The 19,099-nt window shown below is 39.4% G+C and overlaps 1 pseudogene; it reads left to right on the top strand.

Moving 5' to 3' along the window:
- The first annotated feature begins 65 nt into the window (after positions 1-65).
- On the top strand, positions 66-18,923 carry LOC140539795 (cation channel sperm-associated protein 4-like; annotated as a pseudogene).
- The last annotated feature ends 176 nt before the right edge of the window (positions 18,924-19,099 follow it).

Below are 19,099 nucleotides of genomic sequence, written 5' to 3'. Positions count from 1 at the left end.
TTTTTTCTTCCTAAATTTATAATTTTGTGGTCAAACTAGTCAAAATATTTTAGAAACAAATGCCGTCAGTCAGATATGTATTTTTAGGGCAGGGTTTCTGACGTACAGATCTATGTCACCCACACCCACACTTTTTTTTTTTTCTTCTTCTTTTGTTTTTTTTACACTTCCTCTTGTTTTTTACTATTTACTATGACGAACATGATGACTAATTGAGAACACCTACGAGTGTGGATCACTTTAAATAGCAGGCTTGACCTCCCTCGCACACAACACAGACACGCACAGCACTCAGTATGACGTGGACACACACTCTCACAGGTAAATCTCAAATTTTATCCGCTGTCAGGTCTTCTCACCTTCTTCTGAATCTGTGTAATGTCAGTTGTTCCATAAATTCAGAATGCTAATTGCCTGTGTTGATCCCAAACTGTACTATTAATTTTATATCATAATGTTGCTATAAGTTCTCAGCATGTGTATTTTGTCTCCTGTAGGGATTTTGATTGGCTGCTCTATGCTGCTTCAGTCTTGTCAATTTGCAGATGCTGATTTTGGTTTTGGTACGTTCAAGTAGTAGTAGTAGTAGTAGTAGTAATAATAATAATAATGTTGTAATATTTGTAGTATCCAAAAGTAGAAATGCCATAAATATTTTTACACGTGTTTAAGTATTTGTAAAAGTCTTGCTGTAAAAGCATGCAGCAGAAAGATGCTTTAACCAACTATAAATTACAAAAGCCTTAACAGACAAGGTGCAACCCTTAGTGTTTATCATAGCGCAAAAAAAACAACAACATTTGAGCTGATTTCAGTAGGTCTCTACATATTTGGAGCTTCACTTGAGATAAATAAATATCAAAGGCTTTCATTGTAAACTGTCTTTATTACCTGATTAAGTCTTAACTGTGAGCCAAAACTTTTTTTTTTTAATTCAGCATTATTTTTTTTTCTGTAATGCAATAGTAGTAGTAGAGGCAGTAAGTCTGTGGTGGGGACAGTATGAAATTGAAATACTGAAATACATTGTCATTACACAGACACCAGTTTAATTTGAATAAAAAAAATGACATTTGTTTTCCCCCTTTCCCCTAAACTGCAAACCAAATCCTAAAGTGCCTATTTAGTGTGTTGGAGCAGTGGACTCAAACATTAATAAAATGAGACCAGCTTAAAGTTTAACAGGTTACAGTAGTGTTACTATCAGCATCTGTGTCCTGAATGACCATGTGATTGGTATCAAGTGTTAATGCAGCTCCTGAAAAATATGCTAAAAACATTGATCTTCATATTCAGAATGAAAACTCTAGATGAATGTTAGAGTTGAATGTTTGTGTGTAATGGAGCCGTTTAACACCATGTCCTATTCTCATTGCTAGGTTTGGAAGTTGTAGCCCCCAAGATCATTCGAGTCATACACAGATTTTCAGGTAAGAAGGATGCAAAGTTATTGTATTCCTTTCTTTGTCTCCTTTCGCTGACCGGTTAAATTGTCAAACTGCACCAGTATATAAACCTTTCAGTATATTGCTGTATACTGCACCCCAGAGGTGAGGACTCCGTAACTAGTCACATGATTTACGACTATGTGCTTGACTTGAAGAAATGAGATGCAAAATGTACTTGCCTTTACGGCTAAAAGACTTGTAAGTACTACAGGGCTGGGCAGTGCATCAGGGGCTGAACCAGTCGAACCTCAGCAACAATTGTTTGGCACTTTTCTGTTTTGCATTATGGAAAGCAGTGTTTACAAGCTGGAATGTTTGACCAGAGTGGCACAGAGCTGCTCTTTACAAGGAAAACATGCAATGACCATCGCAGTGCAATCTCAATGTGTTGCAGCTCTCTTGCTTATTTAAGTAATATTTCTGGCACCGTTGTTCCTTTGATCTGTTAAAAGGACTCATTAGAAAATATATATAATATTGATCCTCAGGGAAAAGGTACAGCATCACCTGCAAAGTGATGGCCGGGGGACTTGAAATGGAGACGCTTGTGTATTGGTTGGCCAATGACACATTTGTGGAGTCGGACAGCAGAGTGACAACAAGAGAGAAGTGGTAAGAACAGACCCACGTTTATCCCAGAGCTTTGTGCCTCCTCCCCTTTTTGCTGCCAGGACTCTACTTTTGGGCATGCATTTACTCTAAATAGACTATATTTTGGAACCGTGCAATTAAGATTTGATTGCATTTAGCTACAAGAGCATTAGTGAGGTCAGGGACTAATGGTAGAAGATTATTTCTGGATCATAAATGCCAATGTAACTCATGTTTGAGGTAATGGATGGAGCGTAGTCACTCCAGAGAACACCACAGCTCATGTTGAGGTGCTTTTTAGTGCCCTCTAGCCAACCATCAGGCATAGTAAATTTAATTTTGTGTGGCAGCATCAGTCTGTCCCATTCTGTCACTTTTCTATGGAGGTTACTGTCAGCAGTGGATGCACCTTGAAGCAGCTGAATTCCCTATTTAGGGGTTGTGGATAATTTTGGACATAGTGTATCCATTAACAAACCTGAACATCAAACTTTAGAATGCATCTAGGAATCAGTTGCCATGTCTTCCTGATTTGTAATGGTTATGGGATGTTGTGATTGTTACAGTGTCGATGGGTACATTAGGACTAAACTGGTGTTTAAAGAAGTTATGCCTGAACACCGTGCCACTAATTTTACATGTATAGCATTGAACCCAGCTGGGTTCGACAAGAGTACAACAACACTGTGTGAGTACACTCTGTCCACTTCTTTCTTTCTGACTCTGCCCTACCACCCTTACTTTTTTATTGTTATAGAGGGGGGGAAAAAAACTAAACGTTGTTTTCCTGTTTAGGCAAAAGTATATAAGACTGAATGGCGGCGTGACGCATGGCCCTGGACATATTCAGAGAAGGCAGTCATAATTATATATAGGGTTTTTTTTCCAGCGTATTCTAAAGATCTGTTAAATATAAACCACAGAACGTGGTAATGCTCTAAATATAGTGGAGACGCAAAGCTACTTCTGGTCAAAACCTCATGACTATTAAAGCTACTTGGCTGGCTCAGCTGGCTCATTTTACTGAGTGTTACAAATGCACTTTTTTAAAATATATTTTAAAGTGTGTGTGTGTGTGTGTATGTATGTATGTATGTATATATATATATATATATATATATATATATATATATATATATATATATATATATATATATATATATATATATATATATATAAAATAAAATGTGAAGGCCTTTTGCACTTGACACTGCTTACAGTTTGATTTTATGAAGGATTCATATGTAAACTTGTAGCATGTTTCAGAAAAAATATAAATATTTTGTAAAATAACCTGGGTGGAAGGTGAAGTTTGCCCACCGGTTTGTGCTGGGAGCCCCTTTCCTGCTGTACTGGTTCACAAAGGAGCACCAACAGCATGTAGTCTCTCGGCCATGGAACGAGCGCTGTTAAGATTAACTTTTAAAGGGACTCAGAAATAAAGAGGTAGAAAACCCCTTTGAACTCTTATAGTTAAATATTGAAGTGCAGTTGCTCTGTACAAGCTATTGAACATATCTTTGAATAACAGACTGTATTAGGAAACCGAGTGCTTGTTGAATGTAATGTTGTTTCCTTATTTTTGTGTTTTAGATACTTCTTTATTTAAAGCTTTAATGTGCAGACTTGCCAAATAACACCAGTGTCTTTGGGATGTTATGTACGAATGGTCAGGAACTGATCAATTCTGTGCACTTAAGAACATTGAGACTATAGACACTTATGAGTGCGGGCATTTATGAAAAAACAATTCATGCGCAAATTTGTTCAATTTGCTTTTCTTGAATGAGGCCCATTGGATCTCGCACTTTTCCCAGGCTGAGATCTGAGTACTCTCATACGATTATCAAACAAATCTTTAAGTATGCTTTTTTTATTTTGCCAAAATGCGTAAATTCAGTGCATTAGAATAAAATGACTTTTTTGGGGTTGTTTTTTGTTTTAAGAAGGTGGACAAGAAAGTGCAGGTTAATGAAAGCAGGTAAATGGAAGGTGAAATTTCAGATAGAACATTAAGGCTGGAAGGCGTGTGAAAATGCATCAATGCTCCATAATGAAGCATTCTTAAACATTTATGAAATCAGTATATTTAAGACAATGACAAGTCATTAAAAAGGTTTAGATTTTTAGTTTTCTAACAAACCAATCGTGAGACAACCATTTACTAGATTATACTGAGACGCATGTGTGTTTTACATCATTTGCCAATCGTTTAAACTGGTTTTAACAATGTTATAAAATGCAATACATTTAAGTTGCAAAGTAGAATAAAGTGTGAGGAAAGTGGTTTTAGGTCTGCTGTCATCTTGTTATTCCGTAACTCCTGCTGGCACACCTCACCAACAACACATTGGCATACTGTAGGCGGGGTTGTTAACATCTTACATGGGTGATTCATACAGGATTTCAGTTAGCTGACATTTATTTTATTGGAAAAAAATGTATATGAAATTATTGAAAAAATAGCAATACTACAACATACATATGCTGTAGCATTGTAATGCCTCAAGTCCAGTGTACAATTTAAAGGCTTGTTCATACTGCTATTTATTTGGCACGTAAAGAAAGTGTGTTGAACTTACTTGATTCAAGCACATCAAATGTAAATCAATTGCCCTAGATACTAGGTAACCCCTTAGGTAACCTCAACATATCACCAACTGTTTAATACACCTTACCTTAAATGGTGTATGAAAATGGAAAGCAGACTGTGCACTTACCTGTTTTGAGACCACTATAGGTGTGAGGGCCTAGGTGATCCTGTACTTGTCTGGGTCCAGAAGAATGATCCAGGGGAGGAAGAGAAAACTAAAGAGAAAGGAGTGCTTTCATTAATGCATGTTCATTAGTTAAATCTGCAAGGGGTACTGATGTCAGGTGTGTGTACACAAATGTATGAAAAACAGCTGTGTCCATAATACTACATTTACAGAAACTGTCTTTTAATTACACTCGTTACCCAGGGCTATTGATCAAAAAGCACAAGAAAAGTCAACTCCAATCTGCTCTGAACCATAAAAATAAGCTACAGACATTTTGGGATTCTGTTCTGTGGAGCAATGAAACAAAGTTGAAAAAACTTTGGGCACCCTGCCTAGAGTGAGGCATGGTGGTGACTCTGATGCTCTGGGGCTGATTTGCTTCTTCTGCCACTAGAAACCCACAGTGTGTGGAGGGCAAGATGGATTCAATCAAGTGTCAGGAAATTCTAGGAGAAAATGTTGAATTCTGAAACGGCAAAGCTTGGGTGTCATTGGGCCAAAGTTTACCATGGCTTGGTTTTAGAAGGAGTGTGGGTTGAATAACTTCAATTGCAACTGTCTTCAACATGTTCATATCCTGAAACGTTACCATTATTGTTTTGGAATTTTGACAGACGAATCGGGTGTCGTAATGCTCTACACACAACATTCACTAAGGCCAACGAAACTTGTTCAATTTGTTCAAAAAGTTGTTCAAGTTGTACTTTTTTCAATAAGAGAGTTGTGAAATGTGGGTATGTTGAAATAAAATCAATGCAACTTATTGTAATTTTTTTGTATCATCATTGAAATTGATCAGCGGTATTGGTACTGGCTTTTGGTAGCAAATTTCTGGATCTTGACATTCCTAGCAAAATCTATAAACATGGTTATTTGGTGAAGTTGTCGCACAGTGGATCTGCCTGTTCGTAGTTCAGATCTAATGTGATGTAAATGCTCTCTCCTCCAGAAAAATACAAGCTGAAGGTACAAGCTTATTTCAAAAACAGACTACACTGGAACCTGAGAAGACTCCTTTAACCATGTCAGCATCATTTAGCTTCTCTTCTCGTCTGTGTTTAGTAGTCATAATTTTTAAACGTAGATTAAGGCTTTGAGGCTGTTACGACATTTCGGCACCAATATTTTATTTTCTTTAAGCAGATCGATAACTTCAGGGCTAAGTTAAAGCCCAAAATAACAAACAAAAAAAATCTGACATGAACCTTAACTGAACTACCAAAACAAAATCAATCTAAAATACAACATTTTCCCTGCCTCCCTCTTTACCATAAACAATAAAGAAACACACATACAAAAAAAACAGGGCTTTACCCCTACTCTGCTTTTAGGCTTGATTAAAAGTACAAAAGAGAATTAAATAAAGAATGAGATGCCTCCTACACAGTCGAAACAGAGTCTTTAGTGGCAGCTTTTTTTTCTTTTTTCTTTTTTCACTCAAGAGCCACGTCACATACACATGTAAATGACCTGTCCTTTAAACAAAGACAACATGGAATGGGGGGGAAAAATGACCACAAACACACTCTCTCTAACCCTATCTCTGTCTGTTACACCCCATCACCAAGAGCAAACTTATTTTCAACTTAGTTTTGTGATAACTTACAAGGTGCGTGAGATAGGGCAACACATTTTCAGAACCCCTTTTATTGCGAATTTCAAGGTTAAAATCCTAGGATAAAAGTGACCAGTGCATCAACCTCTGATAAGAATTACATGGAAATGGATGGAAACGCTGAAGGATTTTAAGTAAAGCCAAGGCTTTTTTTTCTATGGTGCTATACATAACTTGATGTTGGTTCAACTTTTTACAATAAAAACACACTGAGTTTCTACCCCATCTTCACATTCTTGTAGCAACACACCCCCAGATCCCACAACACTTGCATCCACCTCCAATTTAAACAGACGACTAAAGTTGGGGGCTGCCAGAACAGGTGCAGTACATAGCAACGCCTTAACTGATTCAGAAGTGTTCGTGCAAAGATCGAATCACACAAAATCCCTCTTTGTACTCAACAAATCAATTAATGGAGACACCATGTCAGCAACAGTAGTAGTAGTAACGCATCATACCCAAAAAATGCCTTAACTTACATTTAGTAGAGGGTGTGTGCGCGTATGGTGTTATTTTTTTCCCCCTTCGCCTCTATATAGTCTTTGACAGTTTAAATGACAGGTCATTGGACATGAGAGGATTCACCTCTGTCTGGCTCCTGATTGGTGGAGTGAAAAAAAGGCGTCAACATAAAGACTCTTTGTTTTGGCTTTGTGGGAGGCATCTTTTGCATTGCCAGCCAGATAAATTGCTTCATGAACTTTAAGCTCACATCATGTTAAACTTCTTGTTTTATAATGGCTAAACTTTTCTCAGCGGACTGGCCTTCTGAGCTGCTGCCTCATTTAGAGATTTCATATATCCATCTACAGGTTAAAACGCCATAGCCTGAATACAGGCTACACATCCGTCACTGTGAACATATACACACCAGTTTCTCTCTAGCTTATTTCAGAAAACATACTTTGGTTGCAAAATACCCTGCCCGGAAAACGTTGATGAAAAAATGTCAGGTTAAGTATGCATATTCATATTTTTCATGAAGCCATTTTTAGCCAATGTGGACATAATTATATACCAATCGAACGGGGACACTCTCAGAATTATACTCTGACATGTACAGCTACTGAATTACAATCAAAAGAAAAGTTTTTCCAAATGAGACATTTTCCTCGCTGAATTTGTCACTCATGCGCAATGAGCGCTACCACTCACAGACAAGCTTCACACACAAACACTTCACACCACTGCATACCTTTTTGAAGGGGACCTAGATTGTCCCCTTCAAAACGACACCAGATTCGTAACTTTCCTTCCTTTCCAATCCTTTCGTTAGTAATTCTCATGTTTGTGTAAAGAGTGCTTGGAAAAAAACAGTTAAAAATAAAATACAGATTCAAAAAAGATTTAAAACATGATCCCCTTAGATCTCTGTCTTCACAGCACGCACATTACTGCAAAACTTAGACTTTCAGCTTTCCAACGACACGGCAATCAAGTTTGTAGACCAATCAGGCGCCAAGTTATGATGATGCGCAATTAAGTAGGTGGGAGGTAACCAGGAAGCTTTCTTCGGGAATATGCATTTTGTTGCAGCGCTTCGCGGAAACTTTCACCGCAAAACAAATATGATAATGATTTATTTGCTAACAATAATCAATAAAAACGGCTTCAAAACAAACTCAGAAATCAAAGAGGAAAGTGTTTTATGGGGTTAAAGAGGTTTTGGCAGAGTTGGAACGGGAAAGTGAGAGTAAAGTTGGACGTTTGCTGGAGTCGTACAGCAGTGAGAGCTGTGTCTAAAATCTTGATTTTAAATTAAATCCAGCTGGAGTTTTAAGAAGTTAAGCAACAGAGCGATAAAGAACTGCATTGCGATCAACTTTAGGTGTTGTATTCACTGACTACTGATTACACCGATTACTACTATTTAAAGTAACAGTGGGAGGGATGAGAACAAGGAGTATAAACAGCTGTCAATAATGTAATTGTCTTGTTCATTCTGTTACTATCTGTGAGTTTGTATAGTTGGCTTGTCACAATAATGTTCTACTAAATTAGCTAGTTTACGGACAGATGCGAACATGGTAAAAACTCAATAGCTAGCTGTATTGCCCATAATTAAGCACAAATTCATATTGAGGATAGACGTCTTAGCAGTTGCTGTAAGCGCAAAAATGTTTTCAATTTGTTCGTCCCTATAATACACCACTCTGCACCCTAACTCCTACAGTGGGCAGTGGTTAGAGCGCCGGGCTATTGATGACAGGGTTGTGGGTTCGATACTTGGGCTCAGCAAGCTGCCACTGTTGGGCCCTTGAGCAAGGCCCTTCACCCTCTCTGCTCCCCAGGTGCTGCAGCAATGGCTGCACTCCGGGCACGTGTGCTCACTGTCCATTGTCTGTGTTTCACTGGTGTGTATGTGTTCGCTGCATGAATGGGTTAAAGGTGGAAGCCAAATTCCATCTGTGTCACAAAATTGTGTATATAGTTTTCTTGTCTTGTCTTACTACACATTTGCAATACACAAGAAAAGGGGACAGTGCAATGAATAAAAACAAACAAAATAGAATAACTTTATTTTCAGAAAATCTGACTAAAGCTTCATCAGCATTATGCTTCACATGAATGACACTGTCTGTGATAACTAGAACAACTTTAAAGGGATTATTTACTAAATGTAAGGGCTTTGGTTGACTCCCTTCACAAACACTACTAAATACAGTATTACTACATACAAAAAGTATTTACTGAAATGGCTATGCACTCAAGAACATGGTGCATCCACCCAAATATGGGTAGAAGTAATAACTGCACAAACCATGTAATCCTTACACAGACCCTTCCTTTGTATTCAATATATTATCAGTCAAACATGAGTAACCAGATCAATCACAGTTTTTGGTAGAAATTATGTTACAAATTATTTACCAGTAGGTGTAGTAGAGTCATAGAAAACCAAGAGACCCAACATTCATGACATGCATGTTTGTGTATTTTAATAATTAATTGAAAGGGGCGTGTTCAAGATAATTGCAGTGTTGAGTATCAATCAGGTGGCCCTTAATGAAGGATGAAGCCAACACATATACATGCATTTCTCTCTAAAAACCCGCGGAAAATGTGCTGTTCCAGATGTTGTCCAGAAAAACAGCGTTCTTTCATTAAAACGTTGATTGGAGAAGGAAAGCATATAAAGAAGTGCAGAAAATGACCGAAAATGATAAAAGAATAACCAGTGACAATTAGAAAACGCCCGTGTGAAGCTAATCAATCAGCATTCAAGCCACAGTATACTCTAAAGACAGAGAAGCATGGTGGTGCAGACATCATGGGAAGGTTTCTCTTACTATGGTGTTCGGCCTATTTATCGTATACCAGGGATCATGGTTTAGTTTGCATACACCACAATCCTTGAAGAGGTCATGTTGCCTTATGCAGAAGAGGAAAAGTCCTTGCAATGGGCAACAAGACAACGACCCCAAAGAAAGTAAGCAAGCAGCATCTTGGTTCCAAACCAACAAAATTAAAGGCATGGAGTGGCCAGCCCAATCCCCAGACCTTAATCCGATTCTGGGGTGACATCAAAAATGCTGTTTTTGAGGCAAAACCAAGAAATGCACATGAACTGGGGAAAGCCGGTAAATCATCCTGGGATGAAAAACCCAGGTAGCACAGGTAGTCCTTAGAAACAGTGGCTATAAACTAAATATTAGTTAAGTGCTAAATCCTAAAGATTTTTCAGTCTGTACAGTAAATTGTGAGTTTGTAAAGAAACATACAGACACTGCATTTCTTTCTGAACAGCCCAACATTCATTTGTCATTTATTTGTCCCTATTAATTAGCTTTACTCACATTTTAAAACACACTGCTGTTATTTTGAACACAACTGTATAGAGAGCATACCTGTTGTACTCACATTATACTCTCACTCTCTCTCTCTCTCTTACACACACACACACACACACACACACACACACACAGGTTAAAATACAAGACAAGAAAAGTGATGATCACCATCCCACCTCATTCCCAACTTCTCAGCTCATCCCAAGAAGTACATGGATGGAGCACCACTATCATTCCAGAGAGCACAGTTCCTCCACTGCTCCACAGCTCAGAGCTGGGGGGGGCTTTATACCCACTTAGCCTACGCCTGGCATTAGGCACGGTGCCAATAGACTCATTATTTCTGCTCCAGAGAGTCCTATTCTAGTGGCAATACTTCTCTACGGGGGACTAGCTGTGTGTGCATTTGCACAGCTGTGTCAGCAATGAGTGTAACTTAAAGTTGCTAACTGCATTTACGTTAGAAGGGGTGTCCACAAACATCTGGACATACAGTGTATGTCAACGTCTTAACATTCAGTATAAGACATCTGCAGACAGGTTAGCTAGTATAGACTAGTCTTCAATTCAAGGGAATGGGCTCTCACCTGCACTGCTGGGAGCACACACCACACCGGCGGGAGAGGGAGCGCTCGCGCTGGAGCTCCATAGCGCGGGAGAGGTAGCGCTAGCTAGTGCTAGATAAGTTAGCTAGCTAGCTAACTGTAAACTAACTAACTAACGCTAACGGCTTTACCTCTCAGCCTGATCCAGAGACACAGTTAGATATGTGTTTAACTAAAGCCTAATGGACTGTTCAGCTTCCCATAAATTCAGCTCATTACTCACCTTTTAAATGCCGAATTTGACTCGTGAAGCAGGTCCTCGGTTCATTTCCAGGACGCTCACTTTTGAAGACTTAGGGTTTGGTGGCGAAACCGTTCTTGTCTTAGTAATAAAAATATTCTAGTACTTCGCTGAAATGTCAGTAAATGCTCTAGTTTCTAAATAATCATAACATGTAAACAGTTAAAGTTACTAATGTGAGAAAACAGCTGCGTACATTTAAACAACGCCTAACGCTGCAAACCGTCAACACTGGAGAGAGCTCGCGCCGTAACGCCAAGAAGGGGCGGAGTCAGGCAGAGACACACCCCCCCCCAACAAAAATTAATTTACTTATAAGATAATAAATACACACTTTAGGTATGTATTATTTTTGTTAAATGAGAACACGGTTATTATTAGATAGATAGATAGATCACTTTATTTATCCCACAGGGAAAGTCAGTTTTTACAGCAGCAAAATCAAACAAGAGAGCAGCATGATAGAGGCATAAAAGCGTAAAAAGTGATTGTAGTGCAGTAATAATTACATTAATATAATGTAATATACAGAATGAATTATGTGTAATGTAACAGTGCAGTAACTACATTAATATAATGTAGTGATGTAAGGCATCCTGGGGTATCATTACAGTATAGAGTTTTAAAGTGGCAGTGCAGATGACAGAGCTGTGTGGCAGTACATACTGATGAACAGAATAGTTATATTTATTATTATTATTATTATTATTATTATTAACAATAATAATAATATTTATTTGTTGAATTCTTTTCCTACTTGAAGCTGTAGGAAAATAAACAATAAAGCTATCTTGTCAATAAATTGTCAACACATGCATGTGCCCAACTCTCGTACACTCCCACTTTGTGCCACTGAGATAGCAATCCGCTATTCAGACCGCACCTGGCTCTTAAAGGTATTGGCAAGTGACATGCTGGTTGGTTTATTGCACATTCCGCCCAAAACACAACCATGTAGTACACTATTGCGTGCTTCAAGCAATTTCATATCAAAGCATGTTATTAATTTTACTCTTTTATCGTGCCATGTATCACCACACCCCACATATTGTGCGGCTCTAGCTCTGGCTCTGGCCGTCCAAATAGGGGAGCGTCAGGAATGCCTACATAATACCTTGCTGTTGCTGCTCAGTTTGCACTGTGCATGTGCATCTGTTCATATGACATGTTAAGGTAAATTCCACAGTGAATTCGATTTGTATTGCACAAGGTTGAGTATATCAATGTAAATATTACATTTTTCTATTTAAATAATTTTTGTATTTAAATAAATACATAAATAAAAAGAAACAAATAATGAAATGAAATAAAATAACAACAAACAAATTATCTGATGGAGAGTTATGGGTGAGACAGTTACAGTTACTCTCATGTTTCTTGTGGAATATGTGGACAGATTGTTATATCATATCACTTTGCTTCATATACATATATCATATACTTTGCTTTATTTAAAAAGAAATCTAACGAAAAAAGAAACAAAGTAGCAGTGTCAGAACCTGTGTCACTTAGACTTGCCACTACGTTCAAGACTAACTGCCCACTATTGAGGACATAGCTATTGTTAGCCTGTCCTAAACAACTTTGTTAATCTTGTCAGGCTAATTAAACACTATATAGATACTCTGTTTAATATGTTACTTTTATGAGCTACAGAATGTGAAGACAAGCCAGAAAGATCATTTTAGTTAGAAATATAAAACTGCTTAATGAACATAGCCTTTAAGAAATACTTCCAAATACTTGGAACTTGTCATCTAAACAGTGTAAATACTTCAAAAAAAAAAGTCCCACACATCGATAACATATAGCATAGCACAGCAGTACATCACACAAGAATTGGTGGTGATTTGTGGGTGATATTGTCCAAAAATCAGCTTGAATGGCTATGCATGCAGCTATGCAAGGATTGAAAAAAAATGCTTTAAATTTTTACATGATTAAAATTTGACAAGTGTTCACCCTCACTGTGGAACTGCTCTACTATAAATCCTGAGATCTTTAGGAGACCAGCTTTAGCTCTTCACTGGGTCTTTGAGTCCTGACCAAAAGTTCTCAGATGAGGTGAGCTGTTAATAAGGCTCCCTCTTCTCTTCTCACATGTAGACTGAGTACAACATTGGAAACTACATCTCTGCAATGTTCCAGTATATTGTGGAGCAAGTGAGTGAGCGTGTGTGTGTGTGTGTGTGTGTGTGTGTGTGTGTGTGTGTGTGTGTGTAATACCCTGAGATGGACTGTCACCCTGTCCAGGAGGTATTCCTGCCTTGCAGTATGATGGATTTCTCAGTAAGATGTTTCATGATGGTGTAAATCTCATGTGTAAATGACTAAATGACTCTAAAAGTGGAGATCATTTTAAAATGCTGCTCTGATTCTCCACTAGAGGACACGCAATTACCTCTTTGGTCCTTCATCCGAGTGAAGAGTCCAGTCAAGACTCCTTATTTAGTAAACAGGCAATTCTTTCATCACAGTTTCAACAAAGTTTCTTATTTTGTTCTTTTTGCCCAGAAAATCTTTCATTTCAACATGTTTAAAATGTTCTGATATAAATGATATAAATTCATTTATATTCATTAGTAATATAAAGATATATATGTATATAGATCAACAGCATGTAGGAGAAGCTGGACTAGGTCACGAGGACTGGTTTACGGATCATATATGGAGAGCTAGTAGAGGGAGCTGGTCGGAACGTGGGTGTCGTCATAGATACAGAGGCTCGTCTCCATTGTGACGAAGCAGACAGAACCAGAACTTCTTTCCAGTGCTTTTGGTGAATAATTTCTATGTCGTGTGTGTGTGTGTGTGTGTGTGTATAAATAAATTCTAAATAAATGTATATCATTTGTCGGGCAGAAAACATCTGAAACCTTGTTGGAACCGAAGTCCAAGATGGAGGAAGTAGAAGAAGAGGAATTCATGGAGGTGATCCACCAAAATGTAAGGAAGGAGAAAGAGTTACACTTCAGTAATGAACTATAAGGTGTCACTGGATTTAATCCCTGTCCTGAAAGGTGGAATTGCTCTGCTATAAATCCTGAGATCTTTAGGAGACCAGCTCTGGTTCTTCACTGGGTCTTTGGGTCCTGACCAAAGGTTCTCAGATGAACTTGAGGTGAGTTGTTAATAATGCTCCCTCTTCTCTTCTCACATGTAGACTGAGTACAACATTGGAAACTACATCTCTGCAATGTTTCAGTATATTGTGGAGCACCCGGTCATCCAGTTCTTCATCATGTTCATTGCTTTGGTCAACTGCGTAATCATCAGCGTCCAGACCAACTCAAGGATTTCCAAGGTGAGAACACTCTCCCACTGACTGACTGACTCTACAGCACAGCTCTGTGCTTCTTTCAGTGTGTTTTGTAGGACAGGGGATGTTTCTGGGACTTGTGTTTGTGTGTACTTTCAGAAACACTGTATATTAAACTCCACTCTCTTTTTGACTGTAATTTCAGGACTATTAGACTGTATTCCTGATCTGGGAGCAGATCATCTTCACCACTTTTACTTCAGAGATTGCTCTCAAATGCATCTACAGTTTCAGGATGTTCTGGATGGTACTGTTGTTTCCAGTTTTCTCCTGGAACTTCCTCAAAATGTGTACTCATATTAATCCATATTGACCTTTGTAGAATGTTGCTGTGTCTCATCCCAAGTCTCATTTGATAATTTCTTCTTCTGTATCTGCAGAGTGGATGGAATGTCGTGGATGCTTTCGTCAATCTGTCTCTGATGCTGGGGTACGGATAGGATCATCAGGTGAGGAAAATGACAGTGACGTGTTCCTACATTTTAAAAACGCCTGAGGTTTTCCATCTCTATCAGTGTTGCTCATAGAAGGATGGTGTATCTGTTCAGACCGAGCTCACAGTTTTGAACTGTTCAATATTTCTGCTTCTTTCTTTTCTCCTTTTCCAGAATGCTGCGACTCTTTCGGAGTGTCAGGCTGTTCTCTTCCTACAAAGGATTTTCCAAAGCACTCAACAGCATCACACGTTCCTTCTCTGCACTGCTGAACATCTTCGTTCTGATCATGTGCTTCATGGTGGTATGTGCTCTCTCACGATTTGTATTTGGATGTTAAAATCTCAGAAATGATTCAAATGATAAGGTCACTGTACTTGTGCCTTGTTCATGGTGTAATGCTGTACGCTGAGTGTGTGTGTTTCTGTCTTTGATGGTGCTCTAGATGTTTGGTCTGTGTGGAGTGATGCTGTTTGGAGATGATGTTCCATCTGCTTTTGGAGACTTTCCTACAGCACTGTACACTCTCTTCATCTGCATCACCCAGAATGGCTGGTTTAAAATCTACAATGGTTTTAAGGGGTAAGCAGCTCTTGTTTGAACCCCTCACTTTAACTAAATGAGCAGAAGTTTCAGTTCTAAAACACAACACTAGGTAAACGTGTGTGAGCGCAGTAAACCTAAAAGTACGTTTGTGTAAACTTTTAGCACGTTTGTGTTTGGTGAAAAGATTCATATTTTATAGCTCTTGTGAAAAGCCTCTCTACTTACAGTTTGCTCTTATTTAATATTCGGTACATTTCAGTGTGGATGAAGCTCTTCGCTACGCTGCCCTGGTGTACTTCTTCATCTTCAGCTTTAGCTGTGGGTTCATCTTCCTCAACTTTTTTAGTTCTGTAATCATCACCAATCAGGAACTAGCTGTGGAAACAGATTCCGCTAAGGTATGATAACATCAGTGTGCAAATCCCCAGTTTAACCCCCTACTGAAAGTATATGCTAGCTGAACATATTAATATTGTCTGCATTGTCTTCATTTATTCAAACTGAAACTTGTGTCACAATAACAGTCAGAAGAAGATGAATCCCAGAAAGATCTGATCCACGTGGAGGAAGTGGTCGCAAAATTCACCATGACTCAACACCAGACACCGTGGCATGACAGCTGTCTGACCAACCTGACTCTAGAGAATGTTGATAATCTGGTCCTGCTAAGAGAAGCGATTGACAGGAACGAAGGGGAGTTTCAGGAGATTCGTCAGAAGTAAGTAAGGTTCAACAGCACAGCTAATAAACACATGATTTTCCTTTCAGTCTGTCAGCAGCTATAATGGAAAGTTCCTCCTGCACTGTACAACAATACACTGCTCTGACTGTAAATGTGTTCATCCAGGATCGTGGATGAGGTCTGAAACCTTCCCATCAATAAAGAGCGAGAACTCCAGGCCGAGAGGGAACAAAAGATGGCTGCCACCTTAACAGACAACTTGTTAGGTGATGACATCGCCTCTGGCCAGGCCGGAGATATTCTATCTACTTTCATCGCTCTGGAAGAGGTGAAGAAATCCTATTACTCAACACTTGAAGCACTGTAATCAGCTTAGAAGCGTATCTTGTTCTTCTAGAAATAAGACTTATATTTACTCTGAGCTTTCTTCTCCTTTTCAGGTCAACCTTCTCGATTCAAGGACCACAACTGACGTGTTCGGAGAAGGTTTGGTGCAGGAAGGGATCCGCAGACTGGCCAGAGAAGCTTTAACAGATTCCCCTACCCACAGCCGGTCTTCAGTAATGTCCGTGACCAATATTAATAAGTCCTGCAGAAGCACTGACCATTCTGCATTGGTGGGATGTGATTAGACTCCTTTGCTAGTCACAGTTTGTCCGTTAGAAATAGCATGTTCGAGCACAAGGTTGCTCATAAGTGTACTCGGTACACAAGCACCTTGGGGGTCAAAGGTCAGTGATCCACTTTGTGATCTAATCATCTGACATGGGGACATATGTTTCGGACACTCGGGTAAAAAGAGGTGCTAACCTCTCAACTGAACGCCATCTAGTGCTCAGTTGGATCAGATGGCAGGTAAAATGAGTAGTGAGGGTCAGCTGGGGAAGGCTGGCAGAGGACTCTGTCCTGAGGACATCTGAAAATATTTTCATCTCCAAACTCTCATCTCCAAGGGAGCTTCTCGCATGTTCTGGAGGAGGTTGGAGACATGGGTTCGTAATGGACCCTGTTTAAGACCTCCAGTGTGGAAGCAACTGTTCATAGCTATGGCCAAAACCTTGTTGGTGCTTGTTATGATGGCAGCCAAAGAACCTGTTGGTAGACACCAGTGGTGAGGGAGGCCGTCAAGTGGATGAAGGAGGATTGGGGAACTCTTGATTCCGCTGATGGGTACAGACAAGTGAAAAGGTAGCAGCTTTGGCAGTGGCAGAAGCAAAATCCAGAGCATGGGAGGAGTTTGAAGAGGTAATGGAGACTGATTTTCGGGCGGCCTCAAAGGTGTTCTGGAAAATGCTCTGACAACTCAGAAAGTGAAGGAGAGACATTGTCCGAACCGTGCTCAGTAAGGGTGATGAAGCTCTGAACTCAGCTGAAGACATTGTTGGGCACCAGAAGGAACACTCTGAGGAATTCCTAAATCCTAGGAACATGCCTTCTATTCAGAAGTAGGGCTGGAAGTTACCCAGGAGTCAGAATTCATATCTCTTGCCAAGGCATCACTTGCCAAGGCATCACTTCTTACCCTGAGCAATGCAGTAAAGCTCTAAATTTACCAATTTATCTACATCCCCACCATGGTCACTGACTTCTGTCTGAAAGAACAAGGTCACAGATACAAGCGGTTGAAATGAGATTCCTCCATCAGGTGGCTGGGCTCATTCTTCATGATAGAATGATATGCTCTGTTTTCCGGGAGAGCCTCAAAGTAGAGCTGCTGCTCCTTTGCATTGAGAGGAGCCAGCTAAGGTTGTTGGGGCATCTGATGCCCTCCCAGTCATCTGCTGTTGGAGGTTTACCGGGCACAACCAGCTGGAGGGAGACCCTGAGGTAAATCCCGGCTAGACTGGGATAACTTGGGGATCCCTGAGCAGAAGCTTGTGGAACTTGCTGGAGACAGGAATGCCTGGATTTCTGTGCTTCACTACTCCCACTGTGACCTTGAGCTGGATTTAGTGGATCAGATCAGATGATGATGAGGAAACATTTTCCAACTGTTAAACACATCTTCAGAGTCTTTCCTCCATAAGGTATGAGTCATTAAGGTCAAATCAAGAAAAGTCCAGAGGTAAGATTTTACAATTTTACTTGTTAGTTCATTTGTTTTGACTCTGGTTTGAGCTCCTGCAGCAGTGATTTGCATCAGATGGAGCTCTTTAATACTCTTTTCTGAAGTCCAGTTTGAGTCTTTGATTCTTTATTGTTGAGATTTTGATACAAAGCTGTTCTGGTGATTTCTTTCAGGGTCAAGATCTGAAGGTCAGTAGCGTCAAGGGGATAACAGCTGCCTTTGACCTGGATCAATCATTTTTAACTGGTTTTGACCAGAGGAGGATAGGTCCCCCCTTGTGAGTCTTGGTTCCTCCCAAGGTTTCTTCCTCCAGCTCTGAGGGAGTTTTTCCTTGCTACTGTCGCCCTTGGCTTGCTCAAATGGGGGTTATTTTCTGTTTTGTTGCTTTTTTAGTTTACTTTTTTCTTTTTGATCCAAACCTTTACTGATGGCTCTGGAAAATGACCTTTGATCAAAGAGCTGGTAAGTAGCACTTTCACCATTTAATGTATTTTCCAGACCAGTGGATTTAAATGATCTAAACGATCACTGATAACAGCTGTAAGGACCTAAATATCTAATAATTGATATGATGTACCTTTATTTTATGTCCTCCTAAAAAACAGACAAACAGGGTTTTAAATCTGGCAGCTGGAGAGAAAGATTGAGAAGAGGAAAAACAGCAGAGCAAGAACGAGAGAGACATAGCAGAGCATGAGGAGTAGAGGTGATGAGATGATGGAGAGAGGCTGAGCAGGCGAGGATGGAAAGAGAAGGCTGAGAAAGGAGAAATGAGAGGGATTGGAACTGGTAGAAAGAAGAGAATTTATCAAATAAACAGGAGAAGAAATCTCTACAGAGTCTCATCATTACTGCACTTTATGAGAAAGCTGGAAAGTGTGAGTGTGTGTAACTGTGTGTGAATGTGTAAATTAGGTTGTGTTTTCATTTAAATAAGCTGGAGGAAAGGATAATATGTTATACTGGATATACAGCATGCAGCTAACATCCTGAG

The sequence above is a fragment of the Salminus brasiliensis genome, chromosome 18 (genome assembly GCF_030463535.1).
Source record: "Salminus brasiliensis chromosome 18, fSalBra1.hap2, whole genome shotgun sequence".
NCBI classification, from domain to species: domain Eukaryota; kingdom Metazoa; phylum Chordata; class Actinopteri; order Characiformes; family Bryconidae; genus Salminus; species Salminus brasiliensis.
This window is presented reverse-complemented; position numbering and strand designations above follow the sequence as displayed.